The 16,437-nt window shown below is 39.6% G+C and overlaps 1 protein-coding gene across 7 annotated transcripts in view; it reads left to right on the forward strand.

The window, feature by feature from the left end:
• The first annotated feature begins 4,063 nt into the window (after positions 1 to 4,063).
• Ddr2 (discoidin domain receptor tyrosine kinase 2) overlaps positions 4,064 to 16,437 on the forward strand; it is a 137,259-nt gene continuing 124,885 nt past the window's right edge. For 2 of the 7 annotated variants that reach the window (XM_063253579.1, XM_063253584.1), the window contains exon 1: positions 5,184 to 5,375. The gene's annotated coding sequence lies outside the window, so the exon portion shown is untranslated. Of the gene's footprint in view, positions 4,215 to 5,183; positions 5,376 to 5,479; positions 5,695 to 5,780; positions 6,133 to 16,437 lie in introns of those variants that run through there. The other 5 variants (XM_063253580.1, XM_063253583.1, XM_063253585.1 and 2 more) reach the window with 5 other exon arrangements.

A 16,437-nucleotide genomic window follows, 5' to 3' on the forward strand; every position in this document is an offset into this window, starting at 1 on the left:
ATACTAATGAATTTGTCCATTGTGGATGAATTAATCAGTAACAAGAAATTTTAAAAATTAACTTCCACAATTGGTACTTTTAGTCAAATGTATGCAGAGTATGACTCCACTGTTTACAAAATTCTCTATTGTTCGGTTGGCAAGGCATAATTTCTTTAAAATCTAGATATTGTTAGGTTTTGTTAATTATTGGTATAGCAGATAAGTTTGGGGGTGTCTTCTAATGCATAAGACCTCCTTTCTGAGAGCTGACTCACTTTTAAGCCATATTCATATTATAAACCCATCGCCCCTGTAGTTTAGAGGTAAAGGATGAGCATATGAGAAGCATCTGACCAATCAGTCACAGCATCCCAGGATTCTTCAGTTAGCCTTCAATAAAACTAGCCATTTTCTAATGTTCACTTAAGGAGACGCACATTAAGAGCTAAAGTACCATTTTATGATAACTACCTTTTAGGAGTCTGAAAAGAAGCAGAAAGGACGAGCTTGCTGAGAAAACATGATGCAGAGCTGCCAAGAACAGGAATAATAAAAAGAATAGTAGGAGAAGGAGGAAGAGGATTAGGAGAAAGAAGAAGAGGAGGAGGAAGAGGAAGGGAAAGAGGAAAGAAGAAAGGGAGGGAGAAGAGGAAAAAGGGAAACAGGACGATGAAGGGGGAAGAAAAAGAGGAAGAAGAGAGAGGAAATGAAAGATGAGAAATAGAGGAGACATGAGAGCATGAAGGAAGCAAAGATGGGAGGAAGAAGAAAGACGAAGCAGAAGACAAAACCATTGGCCACTTTATGACTGATTAATTTCCAGTTTTAATTTCTTTTGAAATTTGTTTTACTTTTTAAAATTTTATTTTAAAGAAGATAAGACCAAGAAAAATAAAACAATAAAATCAATAAATAAATCCACTATAAGTGATACAGGACTTCAAACCCTTATGAAACCAGCAATGGTTACCATAATGCCTTTTGCTGCCTTCAAAATAGCTGCAGAGGGCTGGGGTTTAGCTCAGGTGCACAAGCGCCTGCCTGGCAAGTGCAAGGTTGTGAATTCAATTCCCGGTACCAAAAAACCCCGAAACAAAACAAAAAAACCAAGAAAACAAACAAACAAACAAAACAGCTTCAGAAACCTTCGGACATAGTAAAAATCAAACAGAACAGAATAAAATAGAAACAATAAAAACAAAACAATGAATGCAACAAAAGATTTCAAAACAAGCTAATAGTAAATTCAATATGGATATCATTGTATGTCTTTCTGTCTTTTAAATAGCTGCTCATATCACCAGATTTAGCATAATCAAACAAAACAAAAGAGAATAAAACCCAACTCAAGTAAATAAGGCAAATGATATGGTTTCCAGGCGGGGATCACCTCCTGGTGAGGCCTGATTCTCTCACCTTGAAGTCCACTAATGGTGCTGACTTTCAGTGAGAGACTTGGGTGTGGCTGTCCCCACTCTGGCAGCCTTGTTTTGAAATTTAAATGTACCATACAGTTTTGTTTCTGTGAACGTACACATATCCTTATAAGGTGTGTGTGTGTGTCTACGTGTGTGTGTGTGTGTGTGTGTGTGTGTGTGTGTGTGTATGCATGTGTTTAAACTAAATTTCTTTTAGTTCCATCCTTCATTTAGTTTCCTAAAGCCTCACAGCAGTGTCCATCTTCTAGTCATTTAGAGATAGAAATGCTATAGTTATTTCAATTCTTAACCCTTGGCCAGTGGGGCCAAGGTTCTTGAACTTAATTTATTCCACAATTCTGGAAAAGATGGTTTCAGTCATGTTTATCACCTGATACAGAGTTTGCAGTCAAAAATAAAATTTTGGTACGAATTCACTGTGTGTGAAGATATAAACAACTATTTAGAAGAAAACAAGAGACATTATGGTAGCCACTGTAGATCTCCTGTTGTCTTGCTTTGAAATCTGTGTCACATACATTGTTTTCTTTTGGTCTGCTTTGTTGTTTTGTTATGTTTAGCTTTACCCTCTTTAAAGTAAAATAAAAAAAAATAACATTTTGCCAAATGCTTTTGTTTGCCAACTAAATTGTGTGCACCCAAAGTGTTTGTGAACTGAGGCATCACTGTATTTAATTGAACCTGTGTTGCAGACTAGAAGAGACCTTGAAAAATCATTTGGCACATTTCCTTACAGCGTATCTTGACCATTCCAGATAAATCTACCTATTTTTAATAAAGTCCTAGTAATGGAGTTCTGTATTGCTTCTCAATTATTTATTTTCAGTGTAAAAAAGTCCTGGTAATGAGGATACATTACCTTCTATGCACCATAAATTCTGATTGCAGTGACTCATGTTTCCAACCCAAATCAATGTGGGGGTAAAACCTTTGCACAAAAAGGGATAAAATTGTATTTTTCCACATCTGCTGTCACACTATTAGGAATTCTAACCATACTCTCAACTCTATCAAATAGCTTTGAGAATTCTCAGGAAGTTTCATCAGTGTATTCCATGAGTTGACTATTTCAGCTCTGAAATAATATTTTCCATTTTAGTTTTTTCAGCTCTGGTTTCCTCTGGTTTTGGGAAACTATCACATTCAGCTTTATCTTGCTCTTGTTTTGGTAGTATCTACTTCCTAGAGTTCAGGATTAGACCTTAAATTGGCTCAGCATAGTCCACATGATACAGACGGCATTGTGAGTAATAAGCATGAGATCCTGAGTGGTAAGCATGGTATTTTTCTTTGAACTACTGCTTACCTTTGACAAAGCTTGGCTGTTCTTGGTGCCATCTTCTGTCTTTTTTTACTTGGTGAGTTTTCCAGGAGTCTCCTTGCTCTGTACACAGCTAAATTCTTCATGGGGCTGTACATCCTTCCTCAGGAGAGTATGAATTTCTTCTGGGGTTTGAAGTCAACATCTTGCTCAAGATGGAATCCTAGTTATACACATGCACATACACAGATGAGTGGTCTTAACTGTGGAACAGAACTGCTTTGGTTACTGATGTTTGAGTACACAGAGCTATACGCACCTGTTGTATTGGTTACTTTGCTTGTTGCTGAGATGAAATAACTGATGCCCAAGGTCAAGGGAGTAAAGTTTTATTCAGCTCGCAGTTTCTAAGGGTTTTAGGGCACAGTCTGCTAGCTCCAAGGCAGGGTTGCATTACAGAGCGGCAACCATTCATGGTGGTAAAAAACAGCAAAAGCAACAAGAGGGGACTAGTTCATAGCAGCCAGAAGTAGCAACGCAACAAGAGAGTAAGACAAAACTCTTTCTGTCCCTTAAATTGCATGCAGCCCACTTACCCTAGTGTGAGTGCAGTACCCACACCCTTAATCCTAGTTGGAATGATGACAAATCAATGAGTGGACTGATAATAAGCATACACCCTTCATCCCAGCACCACACACTATGATTTAGCCAGCTCTGGAAAGCTCACCTCCTGTGACTGCATGAGGCTTTGGGGGACATCTAGATACAAGTCATAACATCTGTCTTTTCTTAGATTCTGGCTTGATGAAGTAATTACACTGTTTTCCACATTTGACCTATAATCTCACCCAATCCATGAAGCTATAGTTCATACTACTGTACTTCATAGTAATACCAAGGAGATAAATTACGATAGGTTTAGGTAAGTGAGGAGAATGCTAGGACTATTTCTCTAACCAGACAGCCATAGAAATCTCCAGCAGGCATTCAATAAAGTGCCTGGTACACGTTCAGTATCTGTTTATTAAGCTGAGATGGATGCCTTGGTTTTGGAAACCCCCAGGCCTGACTAGTTTATCTTGGATTGTTCTTTCTCTTTGTAAAATAATGCTGGTTCTAGTTTTTTGCCCCTAGGTCTTGTTTTCTGCCTTAACAGTCCCTGTGGCTGTCCCTCAGCAGTCTCTCTGACCTCCTGATCCTCTTCTAGCTGTGAAGCACAGACATTGCAGCTGCTTTCTGACTTTCACACTGGTACAGGGCTTAGGAGCCTTTCGGGGACTTAACACTGTCAGTTTGTATCTTAATTTCATGGCTACCTCACTAGGTGATTTCTTTGCCTCCCTGTTTCCTTTGTGAAGCATCTCCTGCTCCTGACTTATTATGGGGATGCCCCTCCCTCCTTTTTCTAGTGGCCCCACCTCTCCTCCTGCTCATCTTGGAAGCAGCTCAAGTACAAGAGAGAAGAGCTGGTGTTAGCTCAAGAGCCCAGAAGAAGGAGGACTCTACTACGAGGAGGCTGGCTCTCAAAGGTAGGCGAGGTCTCCTTACCCACCCTTGCAGGTTACCTTCTCTCATGTATCTCTTGCCCTCCAGAGCTTGGTTGGTCTGCACTCGCTCTACTCACAGAGAATCAGGACCTCTGAGTCTTGCTCAGCAGTAAGCCAGGCTCTGAAGGGTTAAGGCAGGAGCCTGGATGGATGGAGAGGATTATCAGTTATCATTTAGAATCTCAAGCAAGAGTTTCTTCTTGTCACCTACAGAACACTTTCACATAATCCCTGGCCCTAGCCACAGCAACAGAGGGTGTGAGGGGCTGAAGGGGGAGGAAAATACATTTATAAAATAATTTAGAAAGTTCTCTTAAAAGCTTGTGTTTTCATTTAGCAGCAGGAATCCAGGACAGCAACAGATCCTTAGCAGCCACAGCCAAATGGGAACTGAGTGAGAAAAAAAAAAATAGGGATTCTGGAGTTTGGAACCATCAATTTTTTGTGTATTTGTTTGTTTTTTAGAGGAGGTTTGGGGGATTAAAACAAATACTTTTGATAGAGAGGAGGGCTCAGCTGTGAGCTCTCATGGCCCACATACTAAAGACCAGCTCCGTGTCTTTGACCTAACTGTCCTGTAAACTTCAGTTGGAAGAAACTTCAAACTTTAAGTATGCTTATAGTTTCAGTTCAAGTAAGAAAAATGAGGTGGGGGGGGAGGTCACAGGACAAGGACCAAGTTCTGGGGGGAAGAAAGGGGGGTGTGGGGATGGCTAATGTGGAGGGGAGCTACTTCTTTAAGTTTGTCCTATGGTTATGCATATTTTTTCTTCTATGAATGGGTTTTGCTGTAAATTATAGCTTTGCCGTGGTCCCTTGGGTCAAAAGAAATAGTCTCTAAACAGAAAACAGCTCTGATTGGTGCCTTTCCTCCTTCCCTCCCCAACCCCCTTCCTAATTGAAACCAAATGTGCAATATATTGGATGCTGGGATCCCTGGCGCTCTCCCAGGAATCCTCAGAATGTGAGGTTTCTCTCAAAGGCATCTTGCATCAGCCTGTGGATGTATGCCTGCCACCAGCCTCCTTTAAGGGCAAAGGGGAAAAAGAAGCGCTTCACAACAAATCCTTCTTTTTGGGTTGGGGGAACGCAGTGGATTATATCGGTTTGCTTCTTTCCCTAACTGTGCACTCCTGGATGAAAGTAAGTTATGTGGATCTCCCCCCCCCCTTTCGTTTTTTTCCTTTTTTCTCGAAAACGAAAGCTCCGGATATACTTCTCTTGGTGTTTCAGGAAAAGTTTTAAGACAGAGGGATTTTGAGTCAGACCAGGAAGGGCAGCGAGCAGGGTACCCCAGAGAGGAGAAGTCAGATCCGACATCCTTGAGGGTCTGGATTTGTGTCTTGGAGAAAAGGATAAAGATCGCTATAACCACAGAGGGCCGAAGCAAAGAAAACGGATCCACAGCAGCTGGAAGATACAATAAACAGCGTTAGCAGCACTGAAATTGTTGGCAGGCAAGGTAGGCCGATTGCAGAGTTAGGTTTTTAGCTCGGACACGGAGAAAGCCGAGCAAGGTAGCTAGGTTTTAAGGATTTATTGGTGGTGTTTGAGGGCGCTAAGTCTCTGAGAGAACATAACTAGGAACTCTGTGTGGTGCAGGGCAGTTACTGATTTTGTTGTGAGAAAGGCAACTCTGGATGAGGGGCAGCTTTGCCCAAGGTTTGGGGTGCCAGTGGGTGGAAGACCGGCTGGATGGGGGATTTCTCACTTGGTGACTCTGAAGTCCAGCTTTCCGGACTCATCCCCTCCTCTTGGCTGGGTGCCTCTTCCTTTGTTATCCAGTGACTTGGGGCTGTTTTCAGTTGGGACCTTGAGCCCTGGCCTAAGTGCAAGAGTCCCATCCAAAAGGAAAGATGGTTTTTCCAAGTGACTGACACTCTCAGGACAGCCATTTGAGGTGAGAACTGGCGCTGCTCAAGCTAGCGGGGGATTCAACACCATTTTTGCTGTTTGCCTTCTGCCTTTTTTGCTTCGGAGTATTGCAAAGACCCTTTGAGATCTCACTGGAGCCCCTCCCTCATTTCACAGCTGTCTAACAGGGCAGGAAAGGAGACAGACATTTTCAGGATTTTACCGCTCGGTTGCCGTGGAACTAAAAATGAAATTGAGGTTCTTTCTATTGCTAGTCCAGTTTCTTTCTGTTCCATGTATCTACTTCAGAGTACCCCTACTGGTTCTTTTAAAAGATTTCTTCTAGCCGAGACAATAGAGGCAGCTTTAGTAACAAGTTACCGGAAGGACATTAGTTATACCGATGATAGAGAGGATGGTAATGGTGGTTCACTAGCTAATGGCACCTATGGTTAAATGCGGTTGGACTTGTGTGTGCGTGCGTGTGTGCATGTGTGTGTGTGTGTGTGTGTGTGTGTGTGTGTAAAATAAAAGGTAGGTAACGTCTGTGCACTTACCACCCACCAGGCTCCATGTTCAAAGTTTTGATTGAAGGCATTGTTTCCATTGTACAGATGAGCCTTACAGTAAGCCTGACAGTAAGCCTTAGAGAAGTGAAATGAATTGCTGAGGAAGATGCACCAACACATGTACACGTTGTACGTATCTAAATCTAAATCATATGCTCAGAATCATTGTTCAACAATTCTATCTGCTCTGCATCATACATGCATTTAGACATTGTTAGAGTCGAATTCCATGTCTCCTTTGGTGACCAAGAGGTAAAGAAGTCAGGCTATGGGAACAAGCAGTTTGGATCTCCTCTCAGACTTCTGCACTTGGAAGAGAACTCATGTGGATATTGATTGTGGATTAATTTCCACACACTTGGTACCGTTGTTATGCAGAATCTGGCATTAAGTCAGAAGATCCAGTTTAAGTTCTAGCTCTGCCTTTTACTACTTGGTGAAGCTGCATTACCTTGTTGTGCTTTGACTTTCTTTCTTTCTTTCTTTCTTTCTTTCTTTCTTTCTTTCTTTCTTTCTTTCTTTCTTCTTTTTGGTTTTTTTCCTTGGAACCACAATACACTGCAGTGTTATTGTTGTAAGAGACATTAGTCACAAATGCTTTTCAAAGACTATGAAAAGTTTAACCAAACCAGCTAATTAGGATTGCGATTACCAAGCAGCCAAGCACACTGTATCAGTCTCTGCCGTGCTGAACCTGACAGTTGGTGCTAAGGCCACTGGCGGGGAGGGCAGCTGCATTTGGCTGTGTGGGAGACCCTGGGGCGGGGAGCCTCATCTCAGTGCCCATTCCCTTCCTGAAGGGAAATACTTTTTGCTCTGAAACTTTTCTCCAGGAACCTGGTTTTTCCATAATTCCTTGCCCAAAGTAGCAGAGGATGAAGGACACTAGGCTTCTTCAAGCATGCCCTGAATCTGTGCCATCTCTGAGCAAGAAGGGTTTGGTCAGGACCTGTTCCTTGCTTTCTCCTCGTAGGAGACTGACATTCAAGGAGCTTCTTATTCAGGTCAGGATGGATCCTTGACGCAGGACCTTCCTGTTACTGGCAAATACATTCATGCCCTTCATTCTGTGCCTTTGTTCCTTGTTCTGTGCTTGTAGTTAGAAGCACTGCAATTGCTCCTGAGGGTGGGCTGGAGGGCAGCATGCAGCGGAGGCCCCACCTCTGTCTCTGAGGTAAGGGAAGTGGGGAAGGTGTTTCTGGAATCTTTCTTACAATCCTCACACTCTCCGTGACCCAGCTCAGAATGGAAACTTTGTCCAAAGGTGTCTCATCATTACTTACCCCCTCCCAGCTTCTCTGGAAACTCAATTTTTCTATCCTTACATAGTCCCTTTACAGAATCAAATGGGTTGAATTCTCTCTACCACACGTAAGGAATTCAGTTCAAAATTTTCCATGTGATCGCATTTTTAGTAGATGTCCTAATAAACTCAGAACAGCCACCCCATATATTAATGTCACACCATTTTAAATTAACATGAACTCTCAGACATCTTTCCCAAGTGCTTTTCACAAGATACACTTTCAGGCACTTTATATCACATACACTCCAAATACATAATCCCAGCACACAGTTTGTAGGCACTCGGAAAGCAAACACCATCTAAAAACGGACCTTCACTGACACGCCATGTCTTGTGCTAGCTCACATAAACGGTGATCTGTCCACAACACAGGCACACTGCATTCTTTATGCTTCTTGCCCTGTTTGAAACTGTGCAACCTATGAATCAATCAACTCTTTCCCAATAATGACTACTCAGTCCAGAAATGCATCCTATATCCCCAGGTGTCTCAGAGCCTCTGTGAATTTAGTAACTGTTCATGATATGGACTGCTCACCAGTAAATTGAGGACCTGAAGGATTTACAGATCAATTAAATTAGAATATGTAAAGTTGGGGAATGGGAGATGGTATGTCAAAGTGTTCTCTAGATGATTCTAATGTGAACTAGAGTTAAGTACCTCTACGGATAAATCTTCATGTGTGTTGTCTTAGGTAATTCAATTAAATTATATTTGAATCTCAAGATGTACAATAAAAATATATGATAAAGCTTTAGTACTCAAGGCAAAAGAATAAATGAGTGGAACAGGATGGGAACCCAGAAAGAGACACATAAGTATAGTCAACTAATGTTTGGCAAGGGAATAAAAGCAATACAATGAGGAGAAGATATTCAACAAATAGGACCGAACAGTTCCACAGTGTAAAGCAAACATAATTAATGTAGACACAGACCCAATGCATTTCAAGAAAGTTAATTAAAATATGTTTATATATGCAAAATTATAAAACTCAGATGTTAGCATAGAAACTCTAGGTCACCTTGAGTATGGTGATGACTTTTAAGACACAATACCAAAGGTATATCACTCATGAAAGAAATAATTGAATTTCATTAAAATAAAAAAAAGTCATTCATGAAAGAATTAATTGATATTTCACTAAAATAAAAAAGATCCTCTTGGGAAAAGACAATATAAAGAGAATAAGAATACAAGGCATGGGTTGGAGCAAAATATTTGCAAATGACTTACTTGATAAAGGACTGTTACTTAAGTTAGTTAAATAACTCTTAAAACTCAACAAGAAGAGAACAGATAACCAGCTAAAAATGCCAAAACACCTGAACAAATACTTCCAAGAGAAGATAGATGGGCAGCAAGCATAAGAAAAGATGTTCAATATCATATGTCATGGGAAATTGCAAATTACAATAATACCATACCACTACATACTTATTAGAATGGCCAAATTCCAAAACATTCACCATACAAAATGTCAGGGAGAGGCGAGGCAAGAATCTTGATTCATTGCAGGTGAAAATGCAAAATGGAACAGGCGTTTCAGAAGACAGCTTGGCAGTTTCACACAAAACTAAAAATACCATTGCCGTATGGACTAAGTCATGCTCTTCAGTGTCTGCTCAGATGAACTGAAAAATAGTGTCCACATGAAAGCCTACACATGGGTTTTTATAGCAGTTGAACTGCCCAAATGTGGAAGCAACCAAACTGGGTGAAGCCAGTGTGAAAAGCTACTTACCATATGATTACGTCACATTCTGGAAAGAACAAAAACAGATATAGGAAAAATATTAGTGATTGCTAAATGTTAGAGGAAAGGAGGGTGAATAGGTAGAGCACAGAGGACTTTTAGGGTAATGAAATGATTCTGCACAACACTGTAACAGTGAATATGTGTCGTTACACACTGGTCGAAACCCCTAGAAGAGCAACATGATGAGTGAACTCAAAGGAAACTTTGACTTGGTGTGATAATCATGTGTGTCCCAGCAGGCTCATAGTGTGTAGCAAATATACTACTTTATATGTTTATATGTGGAAAATGTTAATAGCAGAGGAGGCGGCACGTACATGGGAACAGGTGGTATATGCAAATAATCTTATTTTTTGCCCAGTTTCATTCTGTGATTCTAGAATTCCCTTTAAAGATTTTTAATTGAAAAAAAAATTTCCCCCAAGGCTGCTTCTTTCTTACTTGAAGGCAGACATTGTGATGCTGTCATAGTTTTGAGTGTTTTTAAGATATTAATTTTGTTTTCCTGATAAGTATTACTATTGTATACTAAAGTTAAATAATATTATATTTCATAAAGTTACCTAAAGCAGAAAATTTAAAAGTTATTGAGAAAAATGAATTCAGATTCACAGAAGTTTGGAAATATTTTTGTCTCATTTAAATGACAGCTATCATCTAAAGAATAGTCATTGAAATGATTTAGCTTAACAACATACGAATAGCTGTAAAATCATCTCATAGTAGAAAATATGATGGATCAAGGAAGAGTTAACAGAGAGAGATTCTGAGTTTTAATTTTGCCATGTAGTAGCAGTGGGACTTTTTGTCACTATTTTTTAAAACCTGTTCACATTTAGATTTTCTCATTTGCAGAGGGCATTATATAATTTCTGCATTACTCTGTTCAATTGTGCTAATCACTGTCCAGAACAAGCGCCCATACTAATTGTGAAGAAAGCTTGAGTTATTATGGCCTCCAGTCTGCTGGTTACTCCAACCTTATACTCTCATAATAGCCTTCTTATTTTAGCTAAAAAATCACCAGTCTTTAAAGAACAGTTTCAATATCAGATCTTCATCTAATCCAGATCTCATTTCTTGGAATCTCTAGTTCTGTCGGTTACAATCTCCTGGTTTAGCAAGGGCCATATCTTAGGTGGTCTCTATAACTTTACATTATAATGCATAGGTGAATGATTACTGGTTCTCTGTGTGTCTCTTCATGCAGCATATTAAGGACATCCATGTCTACACAGTGCTTTGTTGTTGGGAAAATTCTTAGAGGGGAGTAATTGAAGCTTATACACTAGAGTCTTTGAACATATAAAGAAACTCAATTATTTTCTATTGATTGGTTGTGATATAAAATCAGAGTCTTGAGACCCAGGTTATGGAGAAATGGTTTAAGGACTGGACTTGCTGTCAGAAATACCACGTTTGAATTCTGTTTCCTATTAGTTGTGAAAGTTGAAGGAAGACACCGATGTCTTTATGAATGCAAAACTGGGGGAATAGGTTTGCTTACACATGAACCCGTGGTGTGTAGTATTCACAGGGATAATTTATTTTATTTTAGCAACAAATAGATAATTATTCCAAGATGGAGATTATTAATCCTTTTCGATTTCAGGATACAGCCTGGATTTGGTTTCTTCAGGTTTCATTATGGACTCAACTGATACATTTCTCTTGATCTTGCCTTTTCTCATGGATCTGGTCAGGTCTCTGGTAATAGACATATTTACCTTTTATCCCTCTCTCTCCTAGTAAGTGTTTGCTCTTCTCTCAAACCTCCTTAATGAAAAAAAAAACTACAGAAATTCTTAAACATGTAATGTCAAGTAATAAGTAAAATAACTGTTTCTTAAAGTCATGTTTAGAGGTAAAATTTTTTTCCATGCCTTTTTTCAATAATTTATTGCCTAAGAGATATCAGGCTGGTTGGGAGGTAACCAGAATAATGGCTTTGCTAGTAGTGATGGGAAAGGAAGTTCTTGAAGTAGGAGCTCTATGGATCTGACATGTTGCAGGGATGGCTTTGGTTACAAGTTGTTGATGGACAATGACATGGTTTTGTTGAAATTATTCACTAATGTAGAAGTTAAAGATAGAGTATCTGTAGGGTCTGATCTATGTTTCATCTGAGTCTGGATCTGTTAGAGAAATGTATTAACATACAGAGAATGCCTGATATTGTACATGTGTTGACCATTTTTAATAGCCTCAAATGTTTATGAATTCAGAAAAATTTGCTATTAAACCAAAACTGTTTAATAGTTTGTTTTAATGAGATAGCATCTGATAATTTGGTAAGTGGTCTATTCACTTCAAGATAAGGTTACACAATGGTGATACTGAACTTGATACTAAGTGAGTATCTAACCCAATTACTAATAGAGTCAGGGACAGAGCTATTCTGCTTTGTGTATTTATGCCTCAAGTTTCTGCATATAAATTGGTACTTACTGTCATGTAACGAGTCAGATTCCCAATCACATTCTGCAACAATGATCTAGGCTGCTATGATAGCAAATCACACTGCCCCACACCAAGTGATGACTCGGTTTTCCCACTGTATTTTCTATTTCTAGATTGATTCTTGTCTTACTCTATCTTGTGTTTGGCATTTGTACAATTGTAAACACAAATGAGAAGGCAGGACTGAATCCAGGACTTCCGTGTTAAGTTACGTCACTGACACTTTTTATTTCTTTTGAGACAAGGTCTTGCTAAGTTGCTACATTGCCCCCCTAAATAAACACATGAAATAATGCTCAACATCTCTCACCATTAAAAAAATGCAAATTAAGGCAACACTGAGATTCTATCTTACTCCAGAAAGAATGAGTATCATCAAGAAATCAAATAATAACAAATGGGGACAGAGCCATGGAGAAAAAGAAACACTGCATTGTTGGTGGGAATGTAAACTAACACAGTTACTTGTGGAAATCAGTGTAGAAATTCCTCTGAGACTGAAATTAGTAAATCCATGCAACCCAGCTCTTCCTTCTTGGTGTTTTCACCAAAGAATTAAAGACATCATAGTAAAATGATATATGCACATCCATGTTTGTAGCAGCACAGTTCATAACACCTAAATCTTGGAGTGGTCTATAAGTTCATGAACAGATAAATGGATAAAGAAAATGCATTTACACATAATTAAGTACCACTCTGCCATAAAGAAGAATAATCAGGTCATTTGTATAAAAGTGGATGCACTTTAGATCACAATGCTAAATGAAATAAATCAGACACAAAATAAATATTGATGGTTTTTAAATAAAAGAAACCCAAAATAGAAACAAAGAGCAAAATTAATGGCAGATCATAGGAAGTAGGGAGCAAATCCTTAGGAAACAAGGATGGATTTATTTTAAACAGTCATGATTCTCAAAGCACCCACAGTTGCAAATGGGCAGTAGATTGAGAGATGGAGGCAAGGGACTGGAAGAAAAACTGATTGGTGCTATGTACATGTGCCAATTCCCCATGAAGAACGTGGTCATTATGTCCTTCAACCATGTACTAGTAGAAAATAAAAATGGAAATAAATTGCTCAAGCTAGGCTTGAATTTGCAAGTCTTCTGTTTCAGTCTCTAGAGTGCTGAGACTCCAGCTATGCACCACCATATCCAACTCTTACTGTCTTTAGTTATTTACCATGTGGCCCCATTATATATTGTGAATCCCTGTTGTACTGCAAATCGACACAACTGTTTTACAGTTATCCCCTTATGTGCCATCTGTGGCTGTGGATCTCAAACTTTAGTGTGTTTCAGAATCACATGAAATAATTTTCAAAATGCAGATTCCAGGCTGAACTCCAAGACATACTGAATAAAGAATTTTCTGTAGTGTCCAGGGGACCTGTGTTTGTTGTAGCCACGGCCCTCAGGTGATTCATGTGCTGATCCCCTGTGACCACATTTTGAGTAAAAATGTATTCAACTATGGATGCTTTGAGACCCACAATTGCTTAAAAAAATCAATCCATTCTTGTATCCTAAGGACTTGGTCACTAAAACTTCATTGAGTAGTTAAGAGAGTGAATGAGGAAAAGAACAATTGTCAAGGGAGAATGTGTTCTTGGGAAGAATACTCATTTGGCCAGACCTTCGGAAAGTTTCAAGATGCATGTTTAAATATCACTTAATATTCCTGGTCTAGACTTTCCCTCCTGGAGGCCAAGTGTAGCCAGGAGCCTATGGGAAGGTAGAAAAAAGCACAGCTCTGTTTATAAGAAAGAGTGAAAATTCCCTTGTTTGGCAGGATCAGATAGAATAAATCTTCTCCCCTTTCCTAAAACTAAGGTTAAATGAAGTAGAAAGATTTAAATGGTTTTGAAGCCCAGAGGAGGCTAGCTTTCATAGTTTTTGACTTAAGTTTTCTAGACCTGAAGTTTTGTTTTTAACTTAACTTACAGTTCTGAGGTTAACATAGATTTCTTCTTTTATTTAGCAAGAGATTTTTGTTGGATGTATAATGGTTTAGATCTAAAATGTCCTCTTAAAATCTCATGTGTGCAGAGGTAGGGTTTTCAGAAGGTGATTGGGTCATGTGGGTGCTCTATCCACCAGTGGATTAATCCATTTCTGAATTCACTTCTGAATATTTTGGTAGGAGGTGACAGCTGGCTGGAAGAGACAGGGCAGAAGGGGTGTGATGGAAGAGTGTATGCTCATTCCTGGCCTCTGCCTTCTCTCTCTGCTACCTGCCCTCCACATAGTGAGCAGATTTCCTCCATCAGTTCCTTCTACCATGCTGTTTCTACCTTTGGACAATCTTGAAATGGACTAACCCCTCTGAAACCATGAGTCACAATAAATGTCTTTTAAAAGTTGAGGACGTTGTCCCAGTAATGGAAAAGTGACGAACAGATTATTTACTAAATGCTTTGTATCTGATAAAGCATAATCCTTTCCCCTTTTAAATTTATTAGGAATTAGAATATTTAGAGGACTGTAAAAAAGCAATGGGTGTAAACCCGGGGTTCAATTTTGGCAAGGGTAGGAATGTGTGAACATGTTTGTGTTGTCAGAGGTCCGGAGTGGGAAGCAGGAAGGTAAGAACTGGAAGGAAATGAACAGACACAAAGCAGAACGCAATAGTGCAGAGGCCTGGCAGTCAGTCCACTTTACCTGAAATAGCTCGTGGGGGAAGATGAGGCTGCCATGAGGGGAAATTTGCCCCAGAGAGTGTGGATTGCATTGCATTGCGTAGACGTGTTCTATGTAACTATGAGAAGTTACAACAGCATTGTGAGACAAATTTCTGGGGAGAAGGAATCAAGTCAGAGGGACTCATTAAAAAACTGCTAGTTTTAGACTGTGGTGGTGAAGTGTACTAGGTAAAACTAGAAGGCACTGACAAGATGTGTCACCAGCAGTGTTGGGCAAAGACATAGTGGAACTCACATTAGTTTCTGAGCAGTATTTGAGAACTTAAACTTTCCCACAAAAAACCTAGATTGTGGGGTTGGGGATTTGGCTCAGCAGCATAAGTGCCTGCCTTGCAAGCAGGCAGTCGTGAGTTCGATCCCTGGTACCGATAAAGAAAAAAAAAAAAAAAAAGCCTAGGTTTTGAAGATGAGCACCTTAAGCTTAGAAGGATCCCAATCAAAAGGTCTCATGAGGTTGTTTTTCCTGTGTTGTTAGTAGGACAATGGTTCTGCAACAGGTGGGATTCTGTTGTTCATTACTTTGTCTCTCCTGGTTCCTTTCCTGGTCCTCTTAGTGAGGGACACTCAGTAAAGACACTTTTGATGGTAACTCCAAAGGAAATCTTCCTAATGAGACTTAGGCAGTGTTTTACAATGTACAACTATAGGAAACTTGTGGGTTTTTAATAGGTAACAACAGGGGTGGTGTAAAGGCCAGAGTTCTGTGGTCACACAAGCACCTTTGGAAAATGTTAAGAGAAGCCAGTTTCTTTACTACAGGACTTCCCAGTGTTTCATAGGGTAGCAATAATGTCGACTGGCTAAGAGAGGGGTAGCTTGTAGCATTCTATGTGCTTATTGGACTATGGGACACTTATCTCTAAAGAGAAATGCACAGAGTTTGTTTGGAGAAATTAGGGACTAGAGAATTTGTCTTAAAAATAAGTCTCTTGCACTGGAGGTTGACGGTGTGAAGAAGATAAACAGGAGCTTGGAATTTGGATCTGGAATCTCCGGCTAACAGATGAATTGGGCAAGTCATTGATCCATGACTGGCCTCAGATTCTATAGATATTATAGTAATGTTGGATGAATTTTTAAGTGTTTTCACCCACAGAAGTCTGAGATCATGTGTATAATCACAAGAGGAAAACAATCTATGATTTTTCTACTCTGAAATACTAGGAGGTAGCAGCAGGGGGGCAGAGGGGTAAACAGTGACCAGAGAATGAATAAGATGTGGTTTAATAGCCCAAGTTGATTATATGGTTGGGCATAGTTACAATGCTAGACTGTTACAGCCGAGATAAATGAAGACGTCTGTAGTATGCTCTTGGGGTTCTCTGAATCCAGCCATGTCATATAGTGCATGGCTAACTATTCCACTTGCAAGCATGATACTGGTTTTGATGATCACTTAACCTGTTTTGCCTCTTAGAAGCTGTGAGGCCTTGGATAAATCAGTTAACCTTCAGAGTTTGAGTTTTCTTCGTTTTTTAAATAAAGAATTTGGATTAGATCAGAGATTTCTGAAGCTTTGTGAGGAGGAACTATTTCTAGATTGTTCCAA

This window comes from Cavia porcellus, unplaced genomic scaffold, assembly GCF_034190915.1.
Source record: "Cavia porcellus strain 051 isolate PalLab524CR breed Dunkin Hartley unplaced genomic scaffold, mCavPor4.1 scaffold_7, whole genome shotgun sequence".
NCBI lineage: Eukaryota > Metazoa > Chordata > Mammalia > Rodentia > Caviidae > Cavia > Cavia porcellus.